We start from the raw sequence: 18,326 nt of genomic DNA, 5'->3' as shown, positions 1-18,326 counted from the left end.
CCTTGGTCTAAGTTTGAACTGAGAGCTATTATAAAGGATATTCTTGACCCTTGTGAAAATACTCAGAAGTTTTTGCAGGAGTTTACTGTTAAAACAGTAGATCCTATGAGCCAGGTCACAGTTTTGTATAACTTGCTACAAATGTTCCTAGGCTTGGGAGAATTTGACAGATGGGTGAGTGAAGCAAAATAGAAGGACCCATAAATGAGTTTAACCCCAAACTTTGGAATTACAGGAAGGAAATGATGTTCAAATTTTAGTCAAGAATGTCATAATAGCATTTCCGAAGAGTGTTTTTTTAGTTGAACAAACATTCAGGCTTGCAAACAAGCAAAAGGAAAGAACATGTATGCTTTATGGATCATGTCTCCAAACTATTTGAAGAACAATCAAGATTGACGGCAACTATAAAAGAGCATTGGGTTGTGTTTGAGCTGGCAGTATTAGTTAAAAGGTATAATATAAACTGGGAAAGTCTGTACCCTTCAGAATTTGCTACTGTGGCCTATAATTTAGTTCAGACTGAATAGGAAAAGAATAAGAAAGTGATTGCTTTAAAATTGTAACAGCAGCAGAGTGGAGGTAAAACAAGGTTCCTAACAAGGGATGGCCCCAAACAAACATATCCAAGAATAGATTGACTTGCAACTATGGTAAGAAGAGGGGCCATTTTAAAAGAGATTGTATACAATTTAAGAATAGACAGAGAACAATTCCTTCAACACCTCCAGTTCCGTCACAGTGACTGGTGCCCCAATGACATATGGATTTTTGCCACGATTCCTCTTAATAGTCAGAAGGAGAAAATGTTTCAGGTAAATCAGGAGCTTTGCACCTTCCTGATTGACACAGGCACTACCGTGTCAATTAAATTCCATGTGTTTATGAAAAACCTTTTTTCATAGTAACAAAACCTCAAAACTCATGAGAGTTTCTAATGAGGAGCATATTTTTCCTACTGCAGTCAGTCAAAATATTTAGGGCCTACTAAAGATTTGTATACCTTTCTTCTAGGCAATGGAACCCCTGTTAATTTACTGGGGAGAGATATATTATCTAAGTGGCGCTGCCACAAACAGTTTACTGACCATAAAGAAGTGCTATTGAATTTTTCTTCTTTAGATGACTCGTTTGCTGGCAGAAAGGTGGAAGACTTTACCCAAGGATTAATGGAAGGAAAGGAAACTACAGGACAAGTTCAGGGAGAAAGAGAAGAGTTAGAATGAGTGTCTACTAGCTCTGGGCAAAAACACTCGGTGTTGCCAAACCGAAAGGAGGGCTTGCTGCCTGTCACTGTAGTCAATCACAGAGACAGGGAGAGATCCAATCCAAGCTGTATTAACAGAAAGCTAGCAGTCTGGAGGATGGAAAGATTAGCCTCTCAAGACCGTCCTGTCCATTATGAAGAGGAAGCACATTATATAGGGTAACTTACATTTGGATGTGCTCTTAAAACACCAAGATAGCATTTTTTTGGAAAAAGAAACAATAAAGCAATAAACTTCTTCAAATATTCTACCTTTTAAGATCCAAGTTGCTTAGTTCCTGAAATAACTATCTGGGTGGGCTTAAGCACATCCTGTTCACCTTCTAGGAACCATGAGGTCATCTTGGCTAATTTTTAAACTAACTTCCCTATTTGCAGGGTCTTCATTTACCAAGACCTAATGACTAAACCAACTCCATTTTGTTAAGGTCAGTATATCCATGGAAAGAAGTTTGTCTGCTAAATCCATTTGAGTTCATATAGACACTTCCAATCCTTTGCCTAGAGAAGTCCACTGTCCATTGAAGCCAGAAGCTATAGCAGAATTAGAACCTATAATTCAAGATTAAAATTTAAGGTTGTTAGCAGGGTACCAGAATTTAGTTCCTGAAATTGAAATAACAGAATGGAAAGCAGGCAAATGCTGCTATATTGATAAGGATACTGGATTATAGACAGACACTAGAGAGAGAGTTGTTATTCCTGAGAATAGTGTAGTTCTGTTGTTAGATTACATGTTTAAATTTAAGAAATAATAGGATAGATACATTGTTACATTTTTGGCTAAACCTTTTTTGGACATTGCCTATAATCCATTCACTATTTGTGCTCAAGACAACATGAGCAGACGTTTTCTAAATGGCTAAAGGTGCAAGACTAGATAATTGAATTCCTTCATACACCAGGAAAGACATAGAGAACAAATATGTACAGAGTTAACCAACAGTCAAGGTGGTTGCACACTATAACATCCTCACATAAACCAGACTTGTTTAGTTGGCTGTCATCGGGAATAGGCACATTTGCTATATCAGTTTTTACAATGAATGATGTTGTTGTGTGTCATCAAGTTTGGTTCTGACTTATAGCAAGTCTGTATAGGGTTTCCAAGGAGTGACTAGTGGGTTCGGACTGCTAAACTTGTAGTTAGCAGTTAAGTGCTTATCCCTCAGCAAGACATTGGAACTCCTTACAAAGGATAGTGATATTTTTAATTAGCTTTCTTCTTATAGTGAGCATTATTAAACTTATATTTCACTGTCTTGTTGTTGTTGTTGATGTTAAGTGCCGTCGAGTCAATTCTGACCCATAGTGACCCTGTATAGGGTTTCCCAGGAGCAGCTGGTTAAAAGAAAAAGAATGGCTTGGACTAAGGTGATGAATATGGGTTCTACCTACAATGTGCTTGATGGAGAGAGCAGTCCTGTTTGAAACCCTGGAGAAAAACAAGATGGTATCTGTTGCCAGACCACCATGAATTTAAAGAGATTGCCATAGCCTAGCTCAGCAAAGTCCAGGTTTTGATCCTCAATTTGTAACCCTCAATCTTTGATCAAGAGGAGGGAATTGTTTCAGGGCCTCAAATCTAAAGTTCTGAAGTCAGTTCTCTGGTTCTGTCTTCAAACTTTAATGTCAATTTCCTGCACCTTGAGTATCTGACACAATTCTGACCAATTTTGACATGCCTGTCAATGTGAGAATGCCAGGAGAGTAGAAAGGGGTATTTTGTACTCAGGAGAGGTAAAACTTCACAGGTATTCTCAAAAAGGGCCTACGGAACTCAGCCCAGACAATGCCTGGCTCTTGACAAAACCATGTAAATGTTTCCTTTTTCCTAGTCTGTTGGACCTTTGCAACTCTCTCACACACACTGTTGTTTCTGAAACACCATGACTTTGATCTATGAAAAACAATAGTGATAAGCACTGGACTATGAACCATAATGTCCATGGTTCAAACTAACCAGCTACTCCTTGGAAACCCTATACAGGGTTACTGTGAGTTGGATCCTATTCAACAGCACTTAATAACAACAAAAACATGGTAGCCACTTATCTCTACTGATTTTTTAACCTTTATATACTGTTGGTTTTGTAACGTTCTTTGGACTCAGAGACTGCTCTGATAACATGCTGTTTATTTCTCACCTTTATTTCTCTCTTTGCTGCTTTTGACAAAATCTCTTTTTTCCCCCAGGATAATTATGTAATAATTTTTCCATGGGACAGAGTATCCCACAAATACATAAATGTTTGACAGAGGATATTTGTACATGAATATTTTACCTTTGCTTCCAACGTATTCATGAATGTGATGGAGCATGTTGTTGTTGTTAAGTGCCATAGAGTTAGTTCCAGCTTATAGCATGCCAGTTTGTCGTACTTTGGTGGCTTGTAAGTTGCTGTAATTCTGGAAGCTACTGGAACCTTAAAAGTTCATGAGCAACCATCTAAGTTATAAGAGTGATGAAAATTGAAGATGCTTGGAAACAATTCATTCAATGGAGTAATAATGGACCACATGGACATCAGTTTACATGACTCTGAGACAAGAATTTCTAGATGTTGCCCAATTTCCATGACTAAGTGCTCTGTAAGGGACCATTTTAGAAGGTCATGGATAGACTGGGAGAAAATGTGGAACAAAACTCTAAATCATAAAAATGATTAAGCTCACTTGTCAGATACTGATGGAATCCTCCAAACTATAGTCTTTGGTCACCCTTCAGATCGCAGATGAACTCAGCGTTGTTATGTTCCTGCTGGTTCCTCTTGACTGAGTTTCCATTTCTCAATTACACATGTACAGTGAGCAGTAACTCACAGGCCATTTTTTGCAAAGTGAAAGTACACTTCAGAGAGTGAAATCAGTCTGTCTCCATTAGTGGAGAAGACCCAGGTAGGGCTCTGCATCTATGTTTAATGCACTACTCTAACATATGGTCATAAAGGGGACCAATTAAATGGTCATTTAATTCCTATAAAAGGGTAGAGATTTCTCTTGAAAGTGGTGTTACCCCCTTCTGTTTCCTTTGTGGTTGTCTACTCCTCATGTTGTTTGAACTGCAAGGTCTGTGGTTCAAGCTCACCAGCTGCTTCTTGAAAACCCTATACTGGGTTGCTATGGATCAGAATCAACTCAACAGCACTTAACAACAACAACAACAACTCCTCATGTTACTTTGACAGATTAGCTGACTCTGCTTGGTGGTTTGGTTGTTAAATTTTCTTCCCTAGGTTCTTTCCCTTTACAATTGGTTGTTTTTCCTCTAACATGTTCATGGGTCCTGCTTCCTTTCTCCTTGCCCCTAGGCTTTGCCTATTATTGGCCCCCAACCCCCCAAGAGACAAGAAAATCCAAATGCATTTGAATTTTGGGCATCGAGATTGTCTGCTACTTCTTGCTGAGCAGGGACATTGAGGGAAAGGAGGTTTTTTTTTTTTTGGTCATTCCTCTTTTGTCCCTTGGGGGAAAGTTAGTTCTACAAGCTGGAATTGTAGTAAGCACTAACACATGTTCATCTCGGTCTCTCATGCCTGAATCTTGATGACCTGAAGTTGAGACGAGACAAACTTGGTTAGTAAGATGAAGAAGGTAGACCCTCATGATAAAGTCACACTGAAAATAATCATTGGCATGATTAACGGGCATAGGAGTGGCATCAACCATGAGGTAAATCCTGAAAAGGGGAAATTCTTTACTTCAGTTGCAGATTCTAATATATCATTAATATTAGCTTGAACTCCACAAGACTTATTGATATAGAAGCAGCATTGCTCTTTTAGGTAAGGCAGGTTCCTCATTCACCTGCCTGGAGAAGGTCTAGGGCTCTGCAGTCCTAGAGGGCAACTCCAGCTAATGAATCTAGTTGTTCTTGCAACAGGGTCTGCGTCTTGCTGGTTTTTACCAGGGATCTAGTCATTTCCCTGGTAATGTTCCATTAAGCAAAAAGGGGAACCCCCCCACCCCCATAGTTACACCCTTTGTTGCCAAATGTTCAAACAGGGACATCAGAGGAATGATTGGTACCACCCTTTTTGATAACCTTCCCTTAGAGCTAAGGGAGAGTAGTATTTTCAAAGGCCATTTATTTATCTTGGAGGACCCAACTCAAGAAACAACTGGCACAGTCAGCAAGCTCTTTTAGATAATGAGCATTGGAGTTAACTATCTGTAAAGCTGATGGTGAGAAAAAAGAATTCCTTTGCAGCTACATAACAGTGGTAGATTTTTATGAGATCTCGTGGGATGCTTATTGATACCCACAACTAAACAGGAGGAAGGAGATAGGAGGCTGTCAGAAGAAATTCAGTTGACTTGCCAGTCATGTCCATAATTCCCCAAGGCTTGTCAGTATATACTGGAATTGTGCAAGCTGGAGCACTCCTCGACCCTGTCATGCCTCATGTTCCTGGGCTACTAGGACCTTGTAACCTCCTCCTCACTCCTGCAGCAATGAGGGGCGGTTTTGGGCCTGTGGCCATGTTTCCCACAGTTTGGACAGTGTGACTGAGCAACAGTTTGGCCCTTTGGGCCATGGGGTTCCTTGAGGTCTGTGTCAGCTCTCATGGCTGAAGTGTCCCCTATTACCACACCACAAAGCTTTATCCCTTTCCCCTGGGGTCGCCAGAGGTGCCTGATGTGTATTACACTTATTGAGTTGTAATGGCAGCTGCAAGACTTTTAGATTTTTGGCAATCCCTTCCCCATTACCTCCAAATCTTGGTTGTACCGTGGTAACAACGTCTAGCAGCTGGGATGCAGTAGCATAGGGTCACAATGCCATCTTCTCCAATTCAGGAGCTAATTGGTTAAAGAAATGGGTATTTAGGGCTATACAGGCCTCATCTGAAGTCAGAGCCATGTTAGTATATTTTCTAAAAGCTAAAGGCCTTCACTTGAATCACTGTCATTCCTTCTAACAAGCGTATAGATTTACAGCCTCGGCAACCCTATGCAGGGTCGCTATGGGTTGGAATCTACTGGATGCTACTTAACAATAATAACCAGGCAAAGAGCCATATGATTAGGCTGGTGGGTCTAGCAGCTGTCTGGAGTGGAACCACTTGGAGCCAGAAGGTGGCACTGCTGCTCTTTCCGGAGGATAGTTTGGGTGATGTTTGATTTGGGCAGTGATCAAAATGCTGGTCTTTTTGTCTGGCTTGCAAAGAATGACAGAAAAATCCCTACAAGTGAGTTCAAACAATATTAAACTGTTCAATAAACTTGTCTGGGTCTTGGAAAAGCTACCCAGCTTTTCCTTGATCAACCATAAATCTGCTATGCCTCTGCCCCCACACTGGATTAGGTAGCTCTTATAGGAGCTCAGCTAGGAAAGGCTGGTTCAAGAAGGAGGTATATGTGGGAAGAGTTAGTGGCAAAAGATCTGGGGGTGTGGTATTCCTCTTTTCTGGTCCCTTTTTCCCTCTAGTTCCCCTTTATTCCCCATTTAGTGGGGGAACCTTGAGGTAATCTTGCCTCACGTAGGGATGATCTGTTTGTTAATAAAGGCTTGTATATAGAGGACCTCTGACCACATCCCTCCTTCCTTCAGAAAAAGTCTAGCTGAAGGATAATTGTATTATAAATTAAACTCCTGTTTAGGGGTCAGGATTCCTGATCACTCAGAGTGTACTCTGGCCATACAGTGTTATAGAAGAAGATCAGGTGTGCTTTTGAGTAAGTAATAAACTCGATATTTAGATTTGAAGCTATAGATTTCAGAATTTTGAGGGGTATTTAGCAGAGATATCAAACAGAAAAAAAATAGCATGTAAGGAATATTAAATAAGCACTGGGGAACAAATCAATGGCAAAGAAGGAAGGTAAGGGAGTATGGGAAGTCCATACACAGTTATCCATGCAAGAGATATGCAGGATGTGAATAAAGGTAAAAACTATGGGATAAAATATTTAGCAAACTTGAGATCCTTTGAAAGCAAGAGTGACAGGATAGTGATAAGGTTTTTTAGCTTTTAATTTTTTTTTAATTTAAAACACTCGGGCATATACAATAATTTAAACCACCAAAGGATACATTCTGCAATTCTGCCTCCTGGCTACCATCTCTTAGTCCCTCTCTTCCTGTGAATCTAGACTCCTCAGCTGCTCCCTCTCTCCATGTCCCCATCTCTGCCTCATCTCTGGTGTCCCTGCTTCTCTGGATAAGGTCCCACATTCCACTTGTGCTCTTCTCCCTTGATGGTCTTAGGGTCCTCTATTTCTGGACTGTAAGATTAACCACTACCCTGTTTTTGTTACAAAACTTCTACCTTTACAATTGTGACAGTCTCGATCAGTAATGATAAAAATTACTCTCTATTGAATCATAAGAATCTTATCCACGTCTCTTTTTACCAGACCCATCTAGACAAGATGAAAACTATTCAGTGGGGACTCTTTGTTCCCCACACACTATTAAAATAAATTCCCCCTTGAAACTTTGTAAGCCAGTCACTTCGTGCCTTTATCGTTCCTTCGTTTTAGGTTGTTGTTGTTGTTATTAAGTGCTGTCGAGTCGATTCCGACCCATAGCGACCCTGTATAGGGTTTCCGAGGAGAAGCTGGTGAGTTTGAACCACTGACCTTGCAGTTAAAATGACTTTGCCGTCTGACGCATTAGCCCACAGCGCCACACTAGGTAGCCAATGTCTAAGTTGCCCATCCCTATCTACCCTGTGTACAGAGGGAATAGCGCTGGTACTTGATGTGAAGACTTCTTCCCATTGTGTTGGTATTTAGAGTTACTACCTCCATAAGTATAGATCAAGTTCATCAAATTATAGCAATTTGCCAGTGTTTTCTTTATCAAAAATTGTTTTGTTAATTTTTTATCTTCCTCTAGTCAAGTTCTGATTATTAAGCCATCGAGGCTAGGTCAAATAGGTACTATCTGAAACTTTGGCTGTTCTTGTGTGTATCCTTTCATTTTATATCAGCTGGCTGCTTTACTCTCAGCTAGAACCCTCTGTGGATATGTCCTTGTCCATAGGCTCAGGTGTCCCCAGGTCTCACCACACTTTGGACCAACCAGCCCTTCCTTGTCTCTCTCTCATCTCCAGGTGTGATAAGTAAGTTTTAAGTGATGAGGAAGAAGGCTCACTTAAAATATGTAGGCTGAGACATAAAGAGGAGGGTTTTAATACTGTTAAAATTATAAAAATATTTATTTTGATAATTCACCATCTAAAGTCACAAACATTTCAACTCATTTTTGAAGTATGTAAAAAACAAAACAAAGAAGTGGTTTTGGCTTGAAGCAATGTATTGTTTGTGTTATACTTGCTCATTCATTTATTCCACAAGCCTCTAAAAGCCAGACATTCTCTTCTAATGAAGACTTTCAAGGTGGACAGAACTAGTAAAGCATAGTTTGGGAAGGCAAAGTGGCTGTTTTTAAATGTCTTAATTCTTTTAAGTAATGGTTAGCTGTGTTCAGTGTAGTAAATGATTTAATGTCTCTTTTAGCCATAATCTTTGTAAATTATCACCAAACAACCATTTTCTGATGGATGTGGGTAAGATAGGGGACTATGCTGATATGATTCAGTTCTTAGTTACACTGGGTTAATTGTGAAAACTTGGAACTCTAACGTGGGCATGGGTAAGATAGGGGAAGATACTGATATGATTCAGTTGTTAGTTATGCAGGGTTAATTGTGAAAACATGGAACTCTAAAGCGGATATAAAATGAGCCATCTCAGAAGCAAGAGTGAGGGAGTCTCAATACCATTATAGAAAAACGCCGAGAGTGGAAAGTGTCATTTGAATCCTGAGATCTCTGTGTACTGAACATCCTCATCCTAAGGACCAAAACCTGTGAGGTGGAAGAGTACCTGAAGTGTGCAGCAGCAGAACCAAAACCCAGAGCAACAAGGCAATAGGTTTCCCAGCCCAAGGAGCAAGTAGGCTAGTTAAGTGCTTTGGCAAGAGGTTCTTTTGTGTAGTGGGTTGCCTCCAGGCATTCAGTTGGGGAGCTAGGTTTATGATTCATAGAGTTTGAGCTTAGTACCTTTGAGCTAAGGCTTATCTTATAGTGGAGTATCCTTTTTTGCATTTATCAGCACCCCTGTGGGATTGCCAAGCAGGACAAATGTGAGGCCAAGGGCACTAGGGCCAGACAGAGGCTGCCTATGGGCATAGCTGGGAATAGACTGTCCTGAGCAAAGCTCTGTATTCTGAGTATTCGTATCCTGTATTGTAACCTGTTGACTTCCCAGATAAACCCACTAACTATGAGAATGGTGTCTGTGTGACCATTGCAGTGGATTATCAAACTTATCTAAGTAAAGAGAGCTGTGCGTGGGAGGGATGGTTTGTAATGTTTTTTGCACAGTCATGGTTGGTCTCAAAGATATTCATCCTGAAAACACAATCACAGCACAAGGTGCAAAAAAGAAAACAAAAACAAATTGTGTTTTCTTTTCTTCTTATTCCCTGTGAATTTCATCTTTGAAGCAGCACCACTTGATTGTTAACACAAAGTCTTTTGTATCCTAGATGCAATTCTTACTGAATAAGATTTTTTTTTTTTTTTGAGATGGTGAAGAAAATTCTGCAAAAGTTTGAAAACTGGACCTTTTAATATTATAATGTAGAAACTCTAAAAATGACTTTCTTCTTTCTCTGCAGGGACTGTTGTTGTTTATTGTAGTTGTTTGTTTAGTGTCTTTGATGATTTACTTCTGTAAAGTATGAATTCTTTGTTCTAAAGAAAAAATAGATGTATCTGACTTATATGCATCTGCCTTCTTATACATTTAAATGGGCAGGTGTAAAGTTTCTTGCATGTGCTGAACTTAAAGTTTTGTACATTTTTTGATAATTTATCACACGAGGCTATTCCAGGTTAGCATTCTGCTGTCCATCAGTTCAATTATGGATTTTTTGTATCTATTAGCATAGTAGTGTTTTGTGAATTTATTGTTAGATATTATCTTATGACTTAATGAGAAAGAGAGGTCTATGGAAAAATGAAAGTTCTGATGTAAGTAATCAGAACTCTGTGTCTCTCCAGCTAATGTGTGGGATTCTGGGGGCTTTAAGCTTCTATCAGTTCACATCAGTAAAACTGAGTCACTAGAGAAAAATATTTTAAAAAAACAATGGTGAAGGTAAATTCTCAAACCTGATATGTCTATAAAGGTGTTATAATATATTTTGTTTCTTAAAGGAGAGCAATGTTTTCCTCTGATTTGACAAGTATGTGCTTTTACTGAGTTTCACATACTGACAGGCACTTTTCATGTAATACTGCATTTGAGACTCATAATAACCATGTGAAGGGATTATTTTCACACCAATATCATTGGTGGGTAAACTGAGGTTATTGTGGTTAATAAATTGGCCATGTTTAAATAAATATAATAATCCATATATAAATTTACTACAAAGTTGAAATCCCCCAGAATCTCATGACATCCCTGCAACAGAGGTTTTCAATTACTCTCAGATACTTATTATCATACACCACATCAGTGAGCTTCTGCAATCTTCTCTTCTACCCAATATTGGTTTGAAAACTAGAGTAACCCATTCTACTTGTCTAAAATAAACTCCTTCCTTTTGCATTTTGTATGTACACATGTACTTTTATATAGATTTTTGTAAATATTTTTACATAGATATTTTCTTCCTATGACTCATATACTTTATTTAGCTCATCACCTTTTGTTATGGATTGAACTATATCTCCGCAAATATGTGTTGGAATACTAAACCTATGGTTATAATCCCATTTTGGAATATAATATTCTTTGTTGTTTTAATGTGGTCATAATAGTGTAGGGGGTGTCCTAAACCTTAACAATTCTGAGTTATAAAAAGTGCAGAATAATTACAAAGGCAGAAAAAAAAAAAATTTGTTGTTGTTGTTGAGTGCCATTGAGTCAGTTTCGACTCATAACGACACTGTATAGGGTTCTCAAAGATGGCTGGTGAGCTTGAACTGCCCACCTTGCTGTTCAAACCAAACTTGCAGTCCGGCATATTAACCCATAGTGCCACACCATGACTTCCCCTATACCCCCCCAAAAAAATACACAATCTGATGACAATTATTGTTGTTAAGTGTCCTCAAGTGAGTTCCTAATGACAATGGAAGTAAATAAAATTTTAAGTCCAGGAACTTCAAGGACTGATGGCTACTGGGAGATTAAATAGACCAGAGCCTCTCCAGGCACACCCTAAATCTGGCTGATGAAATGAAATGCCGATGGGTATCTTGTGATACAATAGTGAATAATTGTTATCAGGTCTGCTTGTGAGGGTCAGAAATGTAAAGTTAGACGTTTTTTAGCAAGGAGGGGAATGATTAACTTTTCAGTCTAGGAGCGGAGGTCCCTGGAACCATCAAGGGAAAAGAGCGGAGAGCGGGACCCTACCCAGAGGAGCAGTGATGCCTGAGATGAAGGCAGAGACAATGATGTGGAGAGAAGGAGCGGTTGGGGACTTTAGACCTAAAGAGGGAGAGGGGCTGTGTGCTGATGACTGGGGGGAGGGGGGCGGGGGGTAGGCTTGTAGTGTATACCCTTTGGTTGGTTGATGATGCCTGTAGGGGATTATAACCATGGCAATGAAACAATATATGATAGGATGAATGTAAAACTAATGTTCTCCCATGCAAACTATCACATAATTCACAATAAAACATTAAAATAAAAAAAGTATATAGATATTGTTGTTAAGTACTATCGAGTAAGTTCCTACTTATAGCAACCCTGTATAGGCTTTCCAAGGAGTAGCTGATGGGTTTGAACTGTCAATCTTGTCAGTCACAGTTCAGTACTGATCCCACAGCACCACACCAGGAGTCCTAAGTTAAGTACTATCGAATCGGTTCCAACCCATAGCGACCCTGTATAGGGTTTCTGAAGAGCAGCTAGTGAGTTAATTAAACGTTGGACCAAAATATAACAGACTAACTTTTTTTCCTATTTAAAATTTTTTTATATAAATTGGGGAAAGTTTTGTAAAACAAATCAGTCTTCCATACTACAATCTACACACATTTTGTTTCATGTCATTGATTACATTCCCCACATTGTAACATGACTCCTTCTATTTCTCCCTGTTTCCATTTCTATATCTCCTTATTTCATAACCCTCTGAAACCCTATACAGGGTCTCTATGAGTTGGACGACATGTAACAGCAACAATGTTCTACTATATTCATAGGTACATTTGCAGCATATGTACATACATATGTGGAAATATACTCTGTCAAACCTATATATATTTGTGGATTTAGCATCATTCTCCTTCCCACACCTGTTCAGCTTGTGTGTCCATGTATTTACTAGATACATGGTTTTTTTTAATTAAGTTTTTATTGTGAATTGAGTGGTAGTTACATGGGAGAGCATCAGCTTTACACTCATCCTATTATACTTTGTTTCATTGCAATGATTACCATCCACTCCATGCATCATCATATCATTCAATAATATTTGCTTCTATTCCCACTAGTTTTTTGTTTTTGTTTTGTTTTTATGTACACCAAAACACTCAAGAATATATAATCACTCAAACAACCAAAGGGCATGCTCTGCATGCCTGCCCCCTAGCCACCAGCACACAGCCCCTCTCCCTTCATGAATCTAGAGTTCCCAGCCACTACATCTCTCCACGTCATCATCTCGGCCTCCATCTCTGGTGTCGCTGTTTCTCTGAATAGGGTCCCACAGTCTGCTCCTGCTCTTCTCCCTTGATGGTTCCAGGGTCCTCTGCTCCTGGACTTCAAGATCAACCACTCCCCTCTTTTTGTTGCAAAACATCTACTTTTACATTTGCAACAGTCACAATAAGTCCTGATAACAATTACTCACTATTGAACCACAAGAATCTAATCCCTATCTCCTGTCACCAGCCCCACATAGACAGGTTGAAAATCACTCAGTGGAGATTCTACCTAACTCTGCACCCTCTGAAACTAAACTCCCTCTTGAAAACTTGTAAACCAGTCACTTCATGCCTTTATAGTGCCACCCTCCCCCTTTTAGGTAGCCAGTGTCGAATTGCCCATCACTGTCAACCCTGTGTACAGAAGGGGTGGGAATGATCCCTGCTGTGAAGATTCCTTCCGTCTTTTAAGCTACTACATCCATAAGTATAGGTCAAGTTCATCAAATTGTAGCAGATTACACTTTTTTTTTTTAATCTTCTTTCTTCCTCTAGTCAAGTTCTGATCATCCAACCATTGAAGCTAGGTCAAATGGGTACTATCTGCAAGTATGGGCATTCTTGGGCATCTCCCCTCATTTCATATTAGCTGGACACTTCACTCTCTGCTCTAGGCCTCAGTAGCTATGTCCCTGTCCAAGGGCTCAGGAGTCCCCAAGTCTCACCATACTGCTGGCCAACCAGGTCTCACTCCAGGTTGACAGGAGTCTATTGAACATGGTTGGACTCAGCCCATATCGTCATTGCTGCTTTTCCCGGACTTCCCCTTATCTGTAGACCAACGTGGTCTCCAGCAAGATTACATGCCGCTCATGCATTCCCTTTGAGTTTCAGTCTTGGAAGGAGATTTGTCCTAAAGGGATTTGATTGTTTGCCTTGATGGCTTCCTGGTGAACAACTTGCTTGTTCTTGCAGTCAATCAGACTGCCATTTTTGTTTTTGATTTTTCCTAGCAGGCTAATTTTTAAATTGATGATTTTGTATGGCCCATGATGTTATAACTCATTCAGTGTTATAAAAAGGTTCCCCACCCTGGGATTAAGGAGCTCTGGTAGTGTAGTGGTTACTAATCGGACTGCGATCCTTAAGGCCAGCAGTTTGAAACTACCAGCTGTTCTACGGGAGAAAGATGAGGCATTCTGCTCCCGTAAAGATTTACAGCCTCAGAAACCCTGTACAGGGTCGCTATGGGTCGGAAACAACTCGACAGCACTTAACAACAACAACAACAACCCTGGGATTAAGGCCATCATTTGATTTCTTGGCTGTTGCTTCCATTAGTCTTGATTGTGGATCCAAGCAAAATGAAGTATGTGACAACTTCAATCTTTTCTCCATTTATCAGGATATTTTTTTATTGGTAAATTACAAACAATGCTTAAATGATATTTAATACTGAAGGTAAATTTTGTTAATTTAAATATGGACCTAATATCCTTTCCAGGATACTTGGTTATGCCGTAGGATAAGCAGTTAACTGTGAACTGCAGGATCAGCAGTTCAAATCCACTAACTACTCTGCAGTATAAAGAAAAGACTTTCTGACCCCCTAAAACTACAGTCTCAGAAATTCTATAAAGGGTCACTATGAGTCATCAGAATGAACTCAATGGCATTGGGTTTGGGTTAATATCCATATGTTTCAATTTTCTATTGCTATGCCCCTTAATTTATGGATTAAATTCTCTGAAGTGATTTTCTTTTTTGTTTTTTAAACCATACCGTGTTATTTGTTCTATAGAATTTCCAACAAGCTGGATTTTGAGTAGTGTATCCTGATAAAGCTATTTGAGACATTTCTATGAATCACTTAATTCCTGTAATTAGGTTGTCAGAATCATTAATTTGTTAATTTATATATTCATTCATTGGCAAAACAACTTTATACATGATATTGATAATTCTGAGCCCAGGTGTAGTGCTACAGGAAAATTACTGGACTGTTAAATGCAAGGTGAGCAGGTCAAACCCATCAGGCACTCTCAGAAACTACTATGGTTGCTTTGAGTTGGAAATAACTTGATGGTATACAAAATCAATAACAACTGATAATTCTATCAGGTTGTACAGAATACTAGCATACCCCATTTTATTCACTTTACTGTGTTTTCCAGATAATGCATTAAAACACACACACACACACACACACACACAACAAAAACAAAACTGAAGGTTTCTGGCAACCCCATGTTGAGCAAATCCATTGGCACCATTTTCCCAATAGCACGTGACCACTTCGTGTCTGTGTCACATTAAGGTAAGTCTTACAATATGTCACACTTTTTCTTAGTGTAGAGATGTGAAAACAAATGGAATACTTGAGGAGATAAAAGAACTTAACAGAAAATTTCAAAAGGCAGTTTGAGAAGACAAAGTAAAATAAATATCATGAAATGTGCAAAGACCTGGAGTTAGAAAACCAAAAGGGAAAAATATGTTCAGCATTTCTCAAGCTGAAAGAACTGAGAAAAATACTCAAGCCTCAACTTGAAATAATGAAGGATTATTTGGGTAAAATATTGAATGATGCAGAAAGCATCAATAGAAGATGGAAGGAATACACAGATTCGCTGTATCAAAAAGAAATAGTTGATGTTCAACATTTCAAGAGGTAGCCTTGTTCAAGAGTCAATGGTACTGAAGGTCTAAAGGGCACTTAAGGCTCTGTCAAATCAAGACTTCAGGAACTGATGGAATAAAAATTTAAATCTTTCAACAAAGTGAGGTGGCACTTGAGGCACTTATTCATCTACGTCAAGAAATTTGGAAGACAGCTATCTGGCCAAATGATTGCAAGACACCCATGTTTGTGCCCATTCTAAAGAGAGGTGACCCAATGGAATGCAGAAATCATTTGGCAATATCATTAATATCACATGACAGTAATATTTTGCTAAAGATAATTTTTAAATGGCTGTAATAGTACAATGACAGGAGAATTCCAGAGGTTCAAGCTGGATTCAGATGAGGTTATGGAGCAAGAGATATCACTGCTGTCATCAGATGGATCTTGCCTGAGAGCAGAAAATACCAAAAAGATGTTTACCTGTGCTTTATTGACTATGCAAAAGTCTTTAACTGTGTGGATCATAACAACCTATGGACAACATTGCAAAATATGAGTATTCTGGAACACCGAATTGTGCTCATGAGGAACCTGTACATAGACTAAGAAACAATCATTTGAACAGAACAAGGAGACACTGAATGGTTTAAAATTGGGAAAGGTGTTAAGGTTGTATATTTTCTCCATACTTAAATTTGCTGAGCAAATAATCCAAGAAGCTGGATTATATCAAGAACATGACATCAGGATTGGAGAATGACTCATTAACAACCTGCAATATGCAGATGGTATAATCTTGCTTGATGAAAGGGAAGAGGACTTAAAAATTTACTTATGAAGATCAAAGATCACATCATTTGGTATGGGCTGCACCTCAATGTAAAGAAAATAAAAATCCTCACCACTGGACTAATACATAACATCATGAGAGAAAAGACTGAAGTTGGCAAAGACTTCAATTTGTTTGGATCTATCATCAACACTCATGGAAGCAGCAGTCAAGAAATCAAACATTAGGTCAAGGTTGGGGAACATCTGGCACTCAGGTTTATATTGTTGTTGTTAAGTGTCATTGAATCTATTCTGAACCATAGCAACCCTGTATAGGGTTTCTGAGGAGCCGCTGGTGAGCTTGAACTGCCGACCTTGCAGTTCAAATGGTTTTCCAGTTTGGTGTATTAACCCAGAGTGCCACATATGTTGTTGCTGTTATCAAGTGCCATTGAATCAATTCTGACCCATAGCTACCCTATATAGGGTTTCCAAGGAGCAGCTGGTGAGCTTGAACCACCAATCCTGCAGTTCAAATGACATTGCAGTCTGGTGCATTAGCCCACAGCACCACACCAGGACTCCAAATGCCCTGTAAAGAACCTATAATAACAAAATATATACAATATACATGTTTACATATATAATATATAAAATATATATAACATGTATATTATATATATGTAATTATATATTATATGTGTGTTATATATAATAAACATGTTATATATGTAATGTATATATAATATATATAAATGCCCTATAGAGGCCCATGCATCAGAATCAACTCCACAGCAGTGAGTTTGGTTTGGTTTGGTTTTGGAGTGGTGTTTGCAATCAACTACTAATATAGAGGTATGTTATTCAAACTCACACAACTGTGCCACAAAATAAAGCCCTAGTGATCTGTTTTAGTAAAGATTAAACCAAACTAAACCCAAACCTATAGCCATTGAGTTGATTCTGACTCATGGTGACCCTATAAGACAAGGTAGCCCTGACCCATGTGGTTCCTAAGTTTACAATCCTTACTAAAGAGAACTAATATGTCTTTCTCCCACTGAGCAAATGTTAGAATCTGTTATTATCCTCTTCAGACACCAAAGTTCCTTCTGTAAAGATTGTTGTTGTTGATTGCTGTTAAGTCTGTCTGACTCATAGCAACCCTGTACTGGACTTCCAAGGAGCAGCTGGTAGTCTTGGACTGCCGGCCTTGTGGTTAGCTGTCCAGTGCTTATCCTACAGCGCCACACCAGGAAAATCACATGAAACACAATTGTGATTTTAACACAGGGGGCCACCATTAAAAGACAACAGACTTGTTTTCAGCCTATGTATGTAAATTTCACTTATTCTTTGAATCTCATACCAAATGTGCATTTTCTGAGACAGTCTTTCTTAAATCCCCTTATTTATCTGTTATATAATGTATAATTCTCAAGTTAGTATAGCTTCATCTTGGGGCTATTAGTTGGTGCATGTTTGTCTTTTTATCACTGCACTTCTGAAACACATTATAACACATAGAATAATTTGTAGAATGAATGATTAAAATCTTACAAAGTCCTGCCAAGTGATTACCCTCTGATCCTTTTGGGGATTTTCTGTGATTATAAAAAAATGATTGTCGTCTCTTCATATAGGGAGTCATGGTGTAATGCTATAGGACAAGCACTGGATTTTGAACCACAAGGTCAGTGGTCCAGTTTCACCAGTTGCTCAGCAGGAGAAATATGAGGCCTTCTATTTCTGCAAAGATTACAGTGTTGGAAACCCTATACAGGGTCATTATCAGTCAGAACCAACCTGATGACACTTAATAACAAACTGAACTTTCAGTCAGTTGAACACAGTCCCCTATGAGCATAAATTATGCAATTGAATTTCCCATGGTTAGGGAAATCACAGGATTCAGCACATCCACATCCGGAGTGTAATGGATAAGACTCACCCTGGGAAAACCACTTTTATGATCATGGCTAACAGGTTACAATTCAGGGTTATAAATATGCATGACACAGCTCTTTCAGTCAATACATCC

This window comes from Chrysochloris asiatica, unplaced genomic scaffold (assembly GCF_000296735.1).
Source record: "Chrysochloris asiatica unplaced genomic scaffold, ChrAsi1.0 scaffold00513, whole genome shotgun sequence".
Classification (NCBI taxonomy): domain Eukaryota; kingdom Metazoa; phylum Chordata; class Mammalia; order Afrosoricida; family Chrysochloridae; genus Chrysochloris; species Chrysochloris asiatica.
This window is presented reverse-complemented; position numbering follows the sequence as displayed.